The following is a 16113-nucleotide window of genomic DNA, read 5'->3' on the forward strand; positions in this document are numbered from 1 at the left end:
GAAATTTCTTTCTACATTATCTGCCCTTCTATTGACACCTGTAATTTGCGATTGAATGACTGGCATTAATGCATTCTGCTTATCTACACTCTCATTCAAAGTTCTCAACTCCTGCCTTACATCATTATACTTAATATTGTACACGTTTTCAAAAGATCCTAAGTTTTCAAGAAGTCCGAATTCTACATTATTACATTTGTTCTCGATGTTAAGTTCTAACCTTTTCGATAAATCTTGAAAACTGTCATTCTGTTTCTAAGGTCAGTAAACATATGATTTATATGGGTGGTCAAAAATTTGTCAGAGCATTCTTTAAATCTACTTTTAAATTCTCTACTTTATTACTTATAGTGTCGAACTCAGTCTTCAAAGCACTCATGCCTTTGCATAGGTTACTAAATTCATTGCTTTGGTAGTCGACTTTGGCGTTTAACAAACCTAAATTTGCCATTTGAATATTTAGAGTTTCACTCTGAGAATTTTATTGAGAACTTAATAAGTCTAACTCTTTACTTAGAGTCGCATCCTGAGCATTAAAACTTCACTCTGGGTATTCAATTGAGATCTTAATGAGATTAACTCAAGATTCTGAGCTCTGATTAAATTTATCAACTCAGCCCAGTCAGGCACTTCTTTGCTAATTTTCATGGCCATAGTTGGGTGTTGAGCTTCCCTAACCTGTTGTATGTTTTCCATACTTTTATATGGCTTAGCTCTTGTAAGCATTTAAAACTAACTTCAAATATGGTAATTACACAATGAACGTTAACTCAACAGTATCTTATACCACTTCATACTAACGTAATCAAGTTTTGTTTCACGCTCACCCGGCGTAGAATTCGCGTTACGTAGGTGAGCGGATGTGGAGGCAGGTCAGCACTGGTAAACAGCAGCTGTTGCCGGCGGCGTCAGATATATGTTGGTTTCCGAGTCTGCATCCCCGCGATGTGTGTGAGAGCTAATACTACAACTGATTCTGCAGTTATCCCCTCCCTTTCCTTTCATTTCTTCTCCTATCCACCTTCAGTTTATATACACTCCTGGAAATGGAAAAAAGAACACATTGACACCGGTGTGTCAGACCCACCATACTTGCTCCGGACACTGCGAGAGGGCTGTACAAGCAATGATCACACGCACGGCACAACGGACACACCAGGAACCGCGGTGTTGGCCGTCGAATGGCGCTAGCTGCGCAGCATTTGTGCACCGCCGCCGTCAGTGTCAGCCAGTTTGCCGTGGCATACGGAGCTCCATCGCAGTCTTTAACACTGGTAGCATGCCGCGACAGCGTGGACGTGAACCGTATGTGCAGTTAACGGACTTTGAGCGAGGGCGTATAGTGGGCATGCGGGAGGCCGGGTGGACGTACCGCCGAATTGCTCAACACGTGGGGCGTGAGGTCTCCACAGTACATCGATGTTGTCGCCAGTGGTCGGCGGAAGGTGCACGTGCCCGTCGACCTGGGACCGGACCGCAACGACGCACGGATGCACGCCAAGACCATAGGATCCTACGCAGTGCCGTAGGGGACCGCACTGCCACTTCCCAGCAAATTAGGGACACTGTTGCTCCTGGGGTATCGGCGAGGACCATTCGCAACCGTCTCCATGAAGCTGGGCTACGGTCCCGCACACCGTTAGGCCGTCTTCCGCTCACGCCCCAACATCGTGCAGCCCGCCTCCAGTGGTGTCGCGACAGGCGTGAATGGAGGGACGAATGGAGACGTGTCGTCTTCAGCGATGAGAGTCGCTTCTGCCTTGGTGCCAATGATCGTCGTATGCGTGTTTGGCGCCGTGCAGGTGAGCGCCACAATCAGGACTGCATACGACCGAGGCACACAGGGCCAACACCTGGCGTCATGGTGTGGGGAGCGATCTCCTACACTGGCTGTACACCACTGGTGATCGTCCAGGGGACACTGAATAGTGCACGGTACATCCAAACCGTCATCGAACCCATCGACCTACCATTCCTAGACCGGCAAGGGAACTTTCTGTTCCACCAGGACAATGCACATCCACATGTATCCCGTGCCACCCAACGTGGTCTAGAAGGTGTAAGTCAACTACCCTGGCCAGCAAGATCTCCGGATCTGTCCCCCATTGAGCATGTTTGGGACTGGATGAAGCGTCGTCTCACGCGGTCTGCACGTCCAGCACGAACGCTGGTCCAACTGAGGCGCCAGGTGGAAATGGCATGGCAAGTCGTTCCACAGGACTACATCCAGCATCTCTACGATCGTCTCCATGGGAGAATAGCAGCCTGCATTGCTGCGAAAGATGGATATACACTGTACTAGTGCCGACATTGTGCATGCTCTGTTGCCTGTGTCTATGTGTCTGTGGTTCTGTCAGTGTGATCATGTGATGTATCTGACCCCAGGAATGTGTCAATAAAGTTTCCCCTTCCTGGGACAATGAATTCACGCTGTTCTTATTTCAATTTCCAGGAGTGTATATTAGAGGTCGATCATATGTTCTAAAATATTAATGCAGCTTATGTATATAATGCATAATCTAAAGATCTTCTCTACTCATTACAGTTGTTAAACGGAAAGGAGATTCAGCTATAATGTCTAATGCAGTAAATATCTGAAAACAAAATGATCCACTGGAAATGTATACACAAGATTCATTATAGTAACTGGTGTTGTGTGATATCTACTCAAATTGCAAGAAACTACTGTGATGATATACTAACAGTTAGGCAGACGATATAGAATGCACATTAAATTTGTATAGTTTCACTGTGTCAGACAGTATAAATTGTGTAAGTTCCCTATTCATTTTTTTATAGTACAATTATTTTTATATATATATAGGGTGGTCAGAAAAAGTGCAAAAAGCTTGTAAGGGTATTGTGAGGTTGGTTGTGATAAGAAATAATTATTAAGGAAAAAAACTTCGCGCCATTTCCCAGTTAATTAGCATTGAAGTTAGCCAACCAGATCATTGCGTCCGCAAATTGAAGTTGCTCGCCAGAGATGGTCTCGCCAAACGTTTCCTTTGTTTGTTTTCCTAAAACTGAACAAGTGACTGATACAAAAATTGGACATGGAACGGTAGAAAGGAACGATAGCAAGGTAAAGTGTGAGCGGTCTGATGGATTATCTTCTATGCTATAAGAACAGCTGACACTAATTGTATCTGGCAGGCCGCTTGAATTTGCATCCATAATGGCCTGACTGGCTAACTTCACAGCTGATTAAGTCGGAAATAGCACAATATCCCAAATTTTTTTCTGATCAATTATTTCTCAGCACAACCGACTCTGCAACACCCTTACAAGTTTCTCAGACTGTTTTGGACCACTGTGAATAGTTTGTTTTTCCTTTGACTCCCTCAGCAGTAAACGATGAGGCAAATGTGTAAGGAGAGAGAGGGAGAGAGAGAGAGTACTTATATACTGAGTGCAGTATTTTACATTTTAACAATGCCACTAGGAGTTTGTGCACGAAATAGGAAATGCTGCTCCACCTTAAAGAAAAAGGAGAGCAACAAGGATGTCACCCCACTTTCTACTGTTGCCAAATTTATTCAAGCTGGCGTGTCCAAAATGGCGGCGATAGATATGGCAACATTGCAGTGATAACATGGTGGGAAGTTCAAACTTTGAAGGGAAGATTGGTCACTTGGGCTACCTCCACTAAGCTAAGCCATTCGACCGCCACTCTTCCCAGGAATTGGCAGGAAAAGGACTCAGTCTGTGCTGGATAGGATGGACCTAAGTCTTTATTTTGCATGCAGTGTTTATTTAAACAGTTTGAGGCAGTAGCTCAACCCAGTGTCTTCACCATGGGGTCTGGAGTCCAACTGACCTAGTACACAGTACTGCCACCAGAATGTGACTTCATTTCTCCCTTGACATAACCCAAGATGGCACTCTGGGGAGGAAAAATTGCGGGAAAAGGACTCAGCCTCTGCTGGACTGGTGAACATGAAGGATGTTAAGTCTTTATTTTCAGTTTTTATTTAAACAATTTGAGGAAGTAGCTCCATCGAGTGTGTAGAGGACAAGGGGTTATTTTTACAAAATATGGTGTGAAATTATGATTTACTGTGTTTCAGTGCGTGATGCGCCACCCTCGCGGCAGATGGCAGATGAAGGCTGGCTGGCATGTTATGTAAGTGACACATTTTTGCAACGAGCATCGGTATGTGTGTACATGCGCGGCAGCCATCAACAGCCAGAACGCAGCATTAGCCAAATTACTCAGGCGTGGGCCACGTGTGGCGCGGTTGCGTTAGCCAACTCATCGAGAACATTCTAATAAACACAGCGCAGCGTAACCGGTGGATTCAGCAGTGGTCTGCACTATTTAAGGGCACCAGAGGTGGGCGTCAGCATCGGTTCGACCGATTGGGCGTTCGGTTGCTGATGCGTCGTCGTCATCAGTGACATTGTCCCCGAGGACCGGCCAGTGGAGGGCATTGCCCACTGTTACACCGGCAACGCGCGGCGTCGTCACGAGCCGCAGCGTCTGCAGGAGGCGAGTTAGGCCGGGCCTTGTGCTGCTAACCTCCTACCGCCTGCAGAGCCACTGAATGAGCATAGCGTCACGTTCCCCAGGCTGCGCACATCAGCACGTCTCCACCACGACACGAACGGTGGGGCTGAGCTACTGGAAAATGTATTGGAAGAACTAACAATAAAGAGGAAGATTGCTAAAAACAGCCACCTTCTTCTACCCAGCCACGACCTACAACCCCGACCAAGTCACCTGCTCCGGTCATCCAATTACAAGTGTGTCCACCATGAGGCCCGGAGTCCAACTGACTCAGTATGCAGTACTGCCACCAGAGTATGCTCTCGTCCTATGGCGGTCTGGGGGCAAAATGGCGGGACAATGACTCAGCCTGTGCTGGTCTGCTGGAGAGAGGATGGAATATACTTTATTTATTTTGGAACAATTTATTCGGTGATGGATTTTATGTAGTTTATTTATCACACTGATACAAAACACGTGCTCTGACATCTTTAGGGTCGCAATTCACAGCCTACAGACTTGCAGACTACTTCTAAATCACCGAAATAATGCAGTTCACTGAAGTGCAGAGACGCAATCAACTTGTAAATTGTTAAAATAATTCATGTATAATGCTCTGCAAACAAGCTTGCTAATTGTTAACTCTCGAAATAATGCACTGAACAGCCTACAGAACTGGAAACTACTCGTAAATCACAGACAAAATGCAGTTCACAGATATTCAGACATGTAAACTAATTACAAACTGTCGAAATAATGCATACAATTTATTTATGGACGGATTTCACCTCCTTTATTTATTACACTGATACAAAACATCACCCTGGTATGCTTGAGGTTGCAGTAAGTAGTCTACAGACCTGCAGACTACTCATAAACCAATACACTGATGTGTAAAGACCTAAACAACCTGTAAATTGTGAAAATATTGCATGTAAACGGCTCTGGAAACACGTTTTCTAATCTTCAACTGTCGAAATCATGCATTGAACAGCCTACAGACCTGTTTACAAAATAATGTCACAGACACGTAAACAACTCGTAAATCACCGTAATAATGCATATATAACGCTCTGTCAACACACGCACAATGCTTAAAGAGCTGAAAACAATGTACTGCATAAACACCCATTGCACGTAAAAAACGCTTTCGAACTATAGTCATCCGCGACGTATCAGCGAACAGCTCCCCTATAGAATACGAGGCGTGGATACCGGGCGGTGCTCTCACGCCGGTCCCATACACAAGACGCCTCTGGGCATGCACGTTTACCACTGCTGGCGCGATGCCTGTGGATACTGACATCACAGGTCACACTATAGAAATCTGTTCCAGAATAACATCAACTGCTTTCTCCCTAGTGATCTTAAAGGAACATGCGAGTTGCGTCTAGCCATGCACTCATGTTTACCTCCCCAGTGTGGCTGACGCATCGCCGCGAAATGTCCGCATGGCGACTCAGCATCTAAGGGATTCTCAGTGTTCTACTGACCTCACATAGCTATGTAAAATAAGAGCCAAGTCGACCTCTCGGAAATTGTATAGATAACTGTCGCTTTTGTAGGAGCTTTCGTGATGTCTCAACTTGTCTGCATGGAAATTCTGGGGATGTAGACACGAGTGCACGGCTAGACACAGCTCGCATATCCCATTAGGATCGCTAGGTAGCAAGCAGTCGATGTTATTCTGGATCATATTTCTATAGCGTGACCTGTGATATCAGTTCCACAGGCATCGCGCCAGCAGTGGTACACATGTGTGCTCAGAGGCGTCTCGAGTATGGGACCAGCGTGAGCGCGCCACCCGGCGTCCGAACCTCGAGTTCTGTAGGGGAGCAGTTTGCTGATACGTCGCGTTTTTTACGTGCGCTGAGTGTTTGTGCAGTGTATTATTTTCGGCTGTTTAAGCGTTGTGAGCGTGTTAGCAGAGCGTTATATATGCATTATTTCGGTGGTTTACGAGTTGTTTTCGTGTCTTTCGCATTATTTTGTGAACAGGTCTGTAGGCTGTGAAATGCCAGATTTCGACAGTTGACGATTAGCAAGCGTGTTTGCAGAGCCTTATACATGCATTATTTTGAGAATTCACAAGTTGTTTGCGTCTGTGCTCTTCAGTGTTCTGCATTATTTCGGTGATTTACGAGTAGTTTGCGGGTATGTAAACTATTTACTGTGATCTCAAGCATGCCAGGGTGAGTGTTTTGTATCAGTGTAGTAAATAAAGGAGGCAAAATCCGTCCCTAAATAAACTGTATGCATTATTTCGACAGTTTATAATTAGTGAGCATGTCTGCACATCAGTGAACTGCATTATTTCGGTGATTTACTAGTAGTTTTTAGTTCTGTAGGCTGTTCACTGCATTATTTCGAGAGTTTACAAGTAGCAAGTGTGTTTGCACAGCATTATACCTGATTTATTTTGACAATTTACATGTTGTTTGCATGTCTGTACATGAGTGTACTGCATTATGTCCGTGATTTACGAGTAATTTGCAGGTCTGTAGGCTGTGAATTGAAATCACAAGCACGTCAGAGCATGTGTTTTGTATCAGTGTAATAAACAAACTACATAAGGGAACAATTGACAGGAATGGGGGAAAGAAATACAGTAGAAAAATAATGGGTAGCTTTGAGGAATGAAATAGTGAAGGCAGCAGAGGATCAAGTAGGTAAAAAGACGAGGGCTAGTAGAAATCCTTGGGTAACAGAAGAGATACTGAATTTAATTGATGAAAGCAGAAAATACAAAAATGCAGTAAGTGAAGCAGGCAAAAAGGAATACAAACGTCTCAAAAATGAGATCGACAGGAAGTGCAAAATGGCTAAGCAGGGATGGCTAGAGGACAAATGTAAGGATGTAGAGGCTCATCTCACCAGGGGTAAGATAGATATTGCCTACAGGAAAATTAAAGAGACATTTGGAGAAAAGAGAATCACTTGCATGAATATCAAGAGCTCAGGTGGAAACCCAGTTCTAAGCAAAGAAGGGAAAGCAGAAAGCTGGAAGGAGTATATAGAGAGTCTATACAGGGGCAATGTTCTTGAGGACAGTATTATGGAAATGGAAGAGGATGTAGATGAAGATGTAATGGGAGATATGATACTGCGTGAAGAGTTTGACAGAGCACTGAAAGACATAAGTCGAAACAAGGTCCCGGGAGTAGACAACATTCCATTAGAACTACTGACAGCCTTGGGAGAGCCGGTCCTGACAAAATTCTACCATCTGGTGAGCAAGATGTATGAGACAGGCGAAATTCCCTCAGACTTCAAGAAGAATGTAGTAATTCCAATTCCAAAGAACGCAGGTGTTGACAGATGTGAAAATTACCGAACTATCAGTTTAATAAGTCACAGCTGCAAAATACTAACGCGAATTCTATACAGAGGTCTATACAGACAGACCTCGAGGAAGATCAGTTTGGTTTCCGTAGAAATATTGGAATACGTGAGGCAATAATGACCCTACGACTTATGTTAGAAAATAGATTAAGGAAAGGCAAACCTACGTTTCTAGCATTTGTAGACTTAGAGAAAGCTTTTGACAATGTTGACTGCAATACTCTCTTTCAAATTCTGAAGGTGGCAGGGGTAAAATACAGGGAGCGAAAGTATATTTACAATTTGTACACAAACCAGATGGCAGTTATAAGAGTCGAGGGACATGAAAGGGAAGCAGCGGTTGGGAAGGGAGTGAGACAGGGTTGTAGCCTCTCCCTAGTGCTATTCAATCTGTATATTGAGCAAGCAGTAAAGGAAACAAAAGAAAAGTTCAGAGTAGGTATTCAAATCCATAGAGAAGAAATAAAAACTCTGAGGTTCGTTGATGACATTGTAATTCTGTCAGAAACGGCAAAGGACTTGGAAGAGCAGTTGAACGGAATGGACAGTGTCTTGAAAGGAGGATATAAGATGAACATCAACAAAAGCAAAACGAGGATAATGGAATGTAGTCAAATTAAATCGGGTGATGCTGAGAGGATTAGATTAGAAAATGAGACACTTAAAGTAGTACAGGAGTTTTGCTATTTAGGGAGTAAAATAACTGATGATGGTCGAAGTAGAGAGGATATAAAATGTAGACTGGCAATGGCAAGGAAATCGTTTCTGAAGAAGAGAAATTTGTTAACATCGAGTATAGATTTAAGTGTCAGGAAGTCGTTTCTGAAAGTATTTGTATGGAGTGTAGCCATGTATGGAAGTGAAATATGGACGATAAATAGTTTGGACAAGAAGAGAATGTGGTGCTACAGAAGAATGCTGAAAATTAGATGGGTAGATCACATAACTAATGAGGAGGTATTGAATAGAATTGGGGAGAAGAGGAGTTTGTGGCACAACTTGACTAGAGGAAGGGATCGGTTGGTAGGACATTTTCTGAGGCATCAAGGGATCACCAATTTAGTACCAGAGGTCAGTGTGGAGGGTAAAAATCATAGAGAGAGACCAAGAGATGAATACACTAAGCAGATTCAGAAGGATGTAGGCTGCAGTAGGTACTGGAAGATGAAGAAGCTTGCACAGAATAGAGTAGCATGGAGAGCTGCATCAAACCAGTCTCAGGGCTGAAGACCACAACAACAACAACAAGAAACGAACTATGTAAAATAAATTGTTCCAAAATAAATAAAGTATACTCCTCCCTCTCTCCAGCAGATCAGCACAGGCTCAGTCATTTTCCTGCCATTTTCCCCCCCAGACCGCCATGGGGTGAAATTACATTCTGGTGGCAGTACTGTGTACTGGGTCAATTGGACTCCGGACCTCATGGTGAACACACTGGATGGGGCTACTTCCTCAAATTCTTTAAATAAAGACTGAAAATAAAGACTTATGTCCATTCTATCCGCCAGCCGAGCACAGTCTAAGTCCTTTTCCTGCAATTATTCCTTCCCAGAGCACCTTCTTGGTTTTTGTCACGGGAGGAACGATGGTGCTTGCTGGTGGCAGCACTGTGTATTAGGTCAGTTGGACTCCCAACTCAATGGTAAAGACACAGGATTGAGCTACTGCCTCAAACTGTTTAAATAATCACTGCATGCAAAATATAGACTTTCGTCCATCCTATCCAACACTGGCTGAGTCCTTTTCCCAACAATTCCTAGGAACAGGTAGTGGTTGGATGAATTAGGTTAGTGGAGGTAGCCCAAGTGACGTATTTTGGCGCCATTTCATAGGTCAGTGGAGGTAGTCATGGTGTGTGGCATTGTCCCACTAGAATTTGAAGTTCGCGCCATTTTCTAGGGGTGGGAAGGGGGGAGGAGATGTGGTTAGGTCAGTAGAAGTAGCCCAATTTACCTGTCTTCCCATCACAATTTGAACTTCCCACCATGACGTAATTGCAACGTTGCCATATCTGTCACTGATATCTTGGATCAGCCTTCTTCAATAAACTTGGCAACAATGGGGAGTGGGGTGACGTCCTTGTTGCTCTGCTACTTATAGACTGGTTGCTTGGTGGCTAGATGCATTCAGGCATGACAGTTTTGCAATGGTCGATATGCATCGACCCAGGTGGCCTCTCAGTTGAGCGTATGGACTGTGCTCGTATCCAGATCGACCAATTTTTGGAGAACAACAGAAGATGAGTTCTGCAGGAATTTCAGCGCCATACTGGTATCGAGAAGACAACAATCTACAAGATTTTACATGGCGAGCAACACATGAGTAAAGTAGCTACAAATGGGGTGCCTCATGCTCTAAGTGAAATGGAAAAGTGGACACGTTATGAAGTTTGTCGTCTTTTTTATCGTTTTATATCTCTGTGGTGATGTGTGTTTTTCGTTATCTCCCTATACGTAATGTATACATATGAACGAACCTTCCATGTGCATATTTCAGAATTTTTTAATTAATTACCGTTTTCGAGACAAAAAGTAGTTGCCATGACTTTGGCTGTGATCCTCATATACAATGCATAGCTGTGACTTTGGTGTCATTGTAATATTATGCCAGTGGTATGGGTAAACAATGCATAACTTTGGCCTTGGCTTCACTTTACTATTAAGTCAGAGGCTGGTATGTCTACACAAATAATGATTATTGACACCACTTTTACGTCAGACATAACGAATATCGTTGACTTTCAAGGAAATACTGATTTACTTTCAGCTGGATGTTATGTAATTTTTACTGCATATCTGACATCATTTTAAGCACTACATTCTTGACTGATTGGAAGGAAAATGGGCGTCCCATTTTTTTTCACCAAGGAATTACACTTCTGCAGAACCATGGATGACTTTCATCAGCGATTACTGCAGCAACCTCGGGAGAAGTCCATTCTTCTAGAGTTTGGAGAGGTACAGCTACTGGTGTAATGGTGTGGGGAATCATCGTGTATGCAGTGCTTGATTCATGACGGTATGCATTGGTATGCCGTACCAGTACCTTTGACAAGAAAAAATCAAAACCGAAGATTTTGAGACGTGGTATGAAAGAACCATCGCTGTGGTTGAAGCGAAGTAAATCAAATGTTGCATTCAAACTTTTAAAATACCCATAAAAGCGTTAAAATAATGTTTTAAGAAGTCAACATTAGAAAAACACTCCTGGAAGGTCACAGTATCGGAACTTCTTTTTTTATAAATCAAGCACTGTGAGTATGACTTCAGCTCGTGGCTAGTGACTGAGGAAACTTTGAGCGCACAATATATTATGGATGACCTCACGTGTCACCTCTCATACAATAGTATCATGGTGCCATTTTTCAACTGGACGATGATAAAACATACATGCCACGTGCCTATGATGTTGAGATACACCTGTGGCCAGAAGATCCCCAAACCTGTCCCCAACAGAAGTTGTGTGGGACCTGTTTGGACATAAACTCCGTCCCAGTGCGATTATACAGACTATCAAGACTAGATACAGCAGTTGTAGGCCAGCTTGCCTCAGGAGATGATACAAAGGCTCTGTGACACAATTCCCAGCTGAATTAGTGCATGCATCTGGACTAGAAGGGGAGCAATGCCATAATGATAAGTTGGCTCATACTGCCTATTTCTTTGCAAATATGAGTCGGTATTTTGCTGACTGTAATAACATGATATACTTTCTCAATGCGCAAAGTTTCATTTCTTTTTTCCACCCTCTTCTACGTACATTTTTTGCAAGGAAATGATGCCTATTCCTTTGTCTGGTTTACTGGAATTTTTTCATTGATATCTGTCCACTGCTACTAGTTTTGGGACGTAATGTGTTGTACGAAAAATGTACAACGCCAATCTGGAACACCCATATTTGTTGTAATTCTTTCAGAAATTCTCTGTTTTTCCTCTGCTGTAACTCGTATATCATACCTACACTCTCAATCTGCCCACTGAATTTTCCTCACCGAGGCTGCTTCACACAATGTACATGTGTCCACACTCCAGAACTGCTGTAGATACACTGTCATTAACAGCCTTTCAAACATAACAAATTGTACAAAAAGTATAGTACTGATGTCTTGAAACAGTATACTTTCGTAGCGCGCAAGGTATGATATTAAAAGTAAAAACTACGAAAAGTCTTTAACTCACAATATTTCATTTCCTGTATTTTATGATAATAAATCATACTAAACACGACGTGTTTTCTGATGTCTCTGAGCACTATGGGACTTAATATCTGAGGTCATCAGTCCCCTAGAATTTAGAACTACTTAAACCTAACTAACCTAAGGACATCACACACATCCATGCCCAAGGCAGGATTCGAACCTGCGACCGTAGAGGTCGCGCGGTTCCAGACTGAAGCGCCTAGAACCGCACGGCCTTAGGGGCCGGCACGACGTTTTTTCGAGAGACCTGAAAAGTACAGGTACTGTGTAACAGTAGACGTTCACTATACGTAAGTTATAATATAAAAACCATAAGATGCAGGCTTCTACTACAAATGATGTAATATGGGGTTTCTTTAGTTCTGTTTGTGATGTAAATGTGATCTAATGTGATCTTCTATGTCATTAACAACCTTTTTTCTCCATGAAGCAAATATATGAGATGTATTGAATTAATGAGATTAATTTTTCGGCATGAATGACAAGCACAATAAGCTGAGCTATGCCTGGAAATAAGTTCGTATTAGTTCAAATTATTTTGCAGGGCGAAGTAGTTACTTTCTCCGCTGTAGATTTGTGCTTACCATTCTTTATAATGCTACGTTTGTTCGCCGTGTTCACCTTTGAAGTCTTGACCGTGTTCCATTAAGCTTATCGGATCTTCGTAATTTTCCAAAGTACACAGGTGGGCTTCAGTTCTTGTAATTATTGTACTATTTGAAATAACAACTCACACGACCTTTCTGTTAATAAACAATACTGTATTTTTCTAAACGGTGCACATATGAAATACATACTCCTCACTTATTCATAGCGACCCCAAAATGGCGGTCTACAATTACTCGCTAAAAATGGCGTGCTTCTCACTCGTTCACTAGCTGAGCGCGAATCCTTCCTTCCTCCTACTGGTGCCAGAAAAAATCCTCTGTTTTTTAACAACTGAAAGTCAAAAAATACATGACGGTAGGCATAGGCTCTATGATGGGCTACCGCTTCATCTTCTCTCTTTGCCTTTAAAGAAGACGAAACCATAAAGAAAATGCAAAAGATTTATCACAAATGGCCCCCTACTGTATACTGTCGGAAATAAGTCTCTTTATTTAGGGAGACAGTATACAGTAGCCTTATTAACCTTGGGGCTCATAGTTCAGTCACTTGGTGCACGTCAATGGAGTTTTAATACCCTTATGCTACTACAAGTATATCTACAAAGCTCATTTTCTCGGCCATTACAAATTCATACATATAAATACATTCACATATACTTATATCACGTAATTACATTCACATATATTCATATTACATATCGCACGTCCATGGCGTGCTAACATTTGTTAAGCAGTATTACCAGGGGGAAAATGTTACGTATATTAAATTGTCCTTTCACTATATTTTAATAATTGTTTTTCTCCTTGGCTTTTGGTTCATTAGCCATTCCTAGAACCTGTCCTTTCGGCACACGTTATCTCACTGTTTGCTGCACTTATGGCCAGCAGCAGCTCATTGTTTAACGCGCCCGACGCAGTGACGCAAGCGCCACGTGAGCAGCAGCACTGCCCGCGCACACATTGTAATGTCGCTCCAGGCTCATGAAGTCGGTGTTGTATATGCCCTCCAGTCCGGAGACTGGATACGACGGATTTAGCTCCAACGCTCAACCCGAAGAACACCAATACCTCATCTCGCGCCTGGGCGAGGTAAGAGCCGCACTGCAGGATACGGCATTATCTTCCGTCGTGCATTATAGTTCAGCGGTTCTCACACCTCAACTCGTGGTTATACGGATTTCCTCTGATATCTCCGTCGCACACGCATCACGCTCTCTGTATTCACTTTGCTAGACTGTAGCGTTTACTCCTATTACGGCTGAGCCGTTATTTTCAATATTATTAGGCCTTAATATTTTTGTATCACTTCACACGTGTGAGTATTTTACTCGTCCGTTGCGTTGCACTTCACATACATACATAAGTTGTTCTTGTTCAAGTATAAAATCTCACATAAAATTGATAATAGTGCATACATAGACATAAACATTGACAATAATAGAGTTGACACTTAAATTTACAATTCACATTCACATTTCATATACGGACTCCATGACATGCACCCTCTTACACACTAATACGTAAATCAGGAGGTATCTTTCATTTATTCTGAATATTGGCATTTGCTATTCTTGTCTTGCAGGACCGACCTCCTGCGCGTTTTTACATCCACAACTACACATAGAAAAGAAGAAAAGAGTACATACATACATACATTTTACATGGACATCGACATTAACAATAATATAGTTGGCAAATAAATGTTCAATTCACATTCACATTTCGTATATGGACTCTATGTTAAGCAGCATCTGACGCAGCAATAAGTAAATTAGAAGGAATCTTGCACTTGTTCTGAATGTTTGCTCTTTCTTGTTATTGTCTTGCAGGACCGACCTCCTGCGCGTTTTTACATCCACAACTACAATAGAAAATACTACATACATATTTTCATAGAAATCGACATTGGTAATAGTAAAGTTGACACACAAATGTACAAGTCACATTCACATTTCCTATATGGGTTCCATGTTAGGCATCATCCATCTTACACACTAATAAGTAAATTAGAAGGAATCTCTCATTTGTTCTGAATTTTTGCTTTTCTCTTGACTTGCAGGCCCAACCTCCTGCGCGTTTTTACCATCATAAATACACATTCCCCCCCCCCCCCCCCCCCCCCCCCCATGAACCATGGACCTTGCCGTTGGTGGGGAGGCTTGCGTGCCTCAGCGATCCAGACAGCCGTACCGTAGGTGCAACCACAATGGAGGGGTATCTGTTGAGAGGCCAGACAAACGTGTGGTTCCTGAAGAGGGGCAGCAGCCTTTTCAGTAGTTGCAAGGGCAACAGTCTGGATGATTGACTGATCTGGCCTTGTAACAATAACCAAAACGGCCTTGCTGTGCTGGTACTGCGAACGGCTGAAAGCAAGGGGAAACTACAGCCGTAATTTTTCCCGAGGGCATGCAGCTTTACTGTATGATTACATGATGATGGCGTCCTCTTGGGTAAAATATTCCGGAGGTAAAATAGTCCCCCATTCGGATCTCCGGGCGGGGACTACTCAAGAGGATGTCGTTATCAGGAGAAAGAAAACTGGCGTTCTACGGATCGGAGCGTGGAATGTCAGATCCCTTAATCGGGCAGGTAGGTTAGAAAATTTAAAAATGGAAATGGATAGGTTGAAGTTAGATATAGTGGGAATTAGTGAAGTTCGGTGGCAGGAGGAACAAGACTTCTGGTCAGGTGACTACAGGGTTATAAACACAAAATCAAATAGGGGTAATGCAGGAGTAGGTTTAATAATGAATAGGAGAATAGGAATGCGGGTAAGCTATTACAAACAGCATAGTGAACGCATTATTGTGGCCAAGATAGATACGAAGCCCATACCTACTACAGTAGTACAAGTTTATATGCCAACTAGCTCTGCAGATGACGAAGAAATTGAAGAAATGTATGATGAAATAAAAGAAATTATTCAGATTGTGAAGGGAGAAGAAATAAAAACTTTGAGGTTCGCCGATGACATTGTAATTCTGTCAGAGACAGCAAAGGACTTGGAAGAGCAGTTGAATGGAATGGACAGTGTCTTGAAAGGAGGATATAAGATGAACATCAACAAAAGCAAAACAAGGATAATGGACTGTAGTCTAATTAAGTCGGGTGATGCTGAGGGAATTAGATTAGGAAATGAGGCACTTAAAGTAGTAAAGGAGTTTTGCTATTTGGGGAGCAAAATAACTGATGATGGTCGAAGTAGAGAGGATATAAAATGTAGGCTGGCAATGGCAAGGAAAGCGTTTCTGAAGAAGAGAAATTTGTTAACATCCAGTATTGATTTAAGTGTCAGGAAGTCATTTCTGAAAGTATTCGTATGGAGTGTAGCCATGTATGGAAGTGAAACATGGACGATAAATAGTTTGGACAAGAAGAGAATAGAAGCTTTCGAAATGTGGTGCTACAGAAGAATGCAGAAGATTAGATGGGTAGATCACATAACTAATGAGGAAGTATTGAATAGGATTGGG

This window comes from Schistocerca piceifrons, chromosome 4, assembly GCF_021461385.2.
Source record: "Schistocerca piceifrons isolate TAMUIC-IGC-003096 chromosome 4, iqSchPice1.1, whole genome shotgun sequence".
NCBI lineage: Eukaryota > Metazoa > Arthropoda > Insecta > Orthoptera > Acrididae > Schistocerca > Schistocerca piceifrons.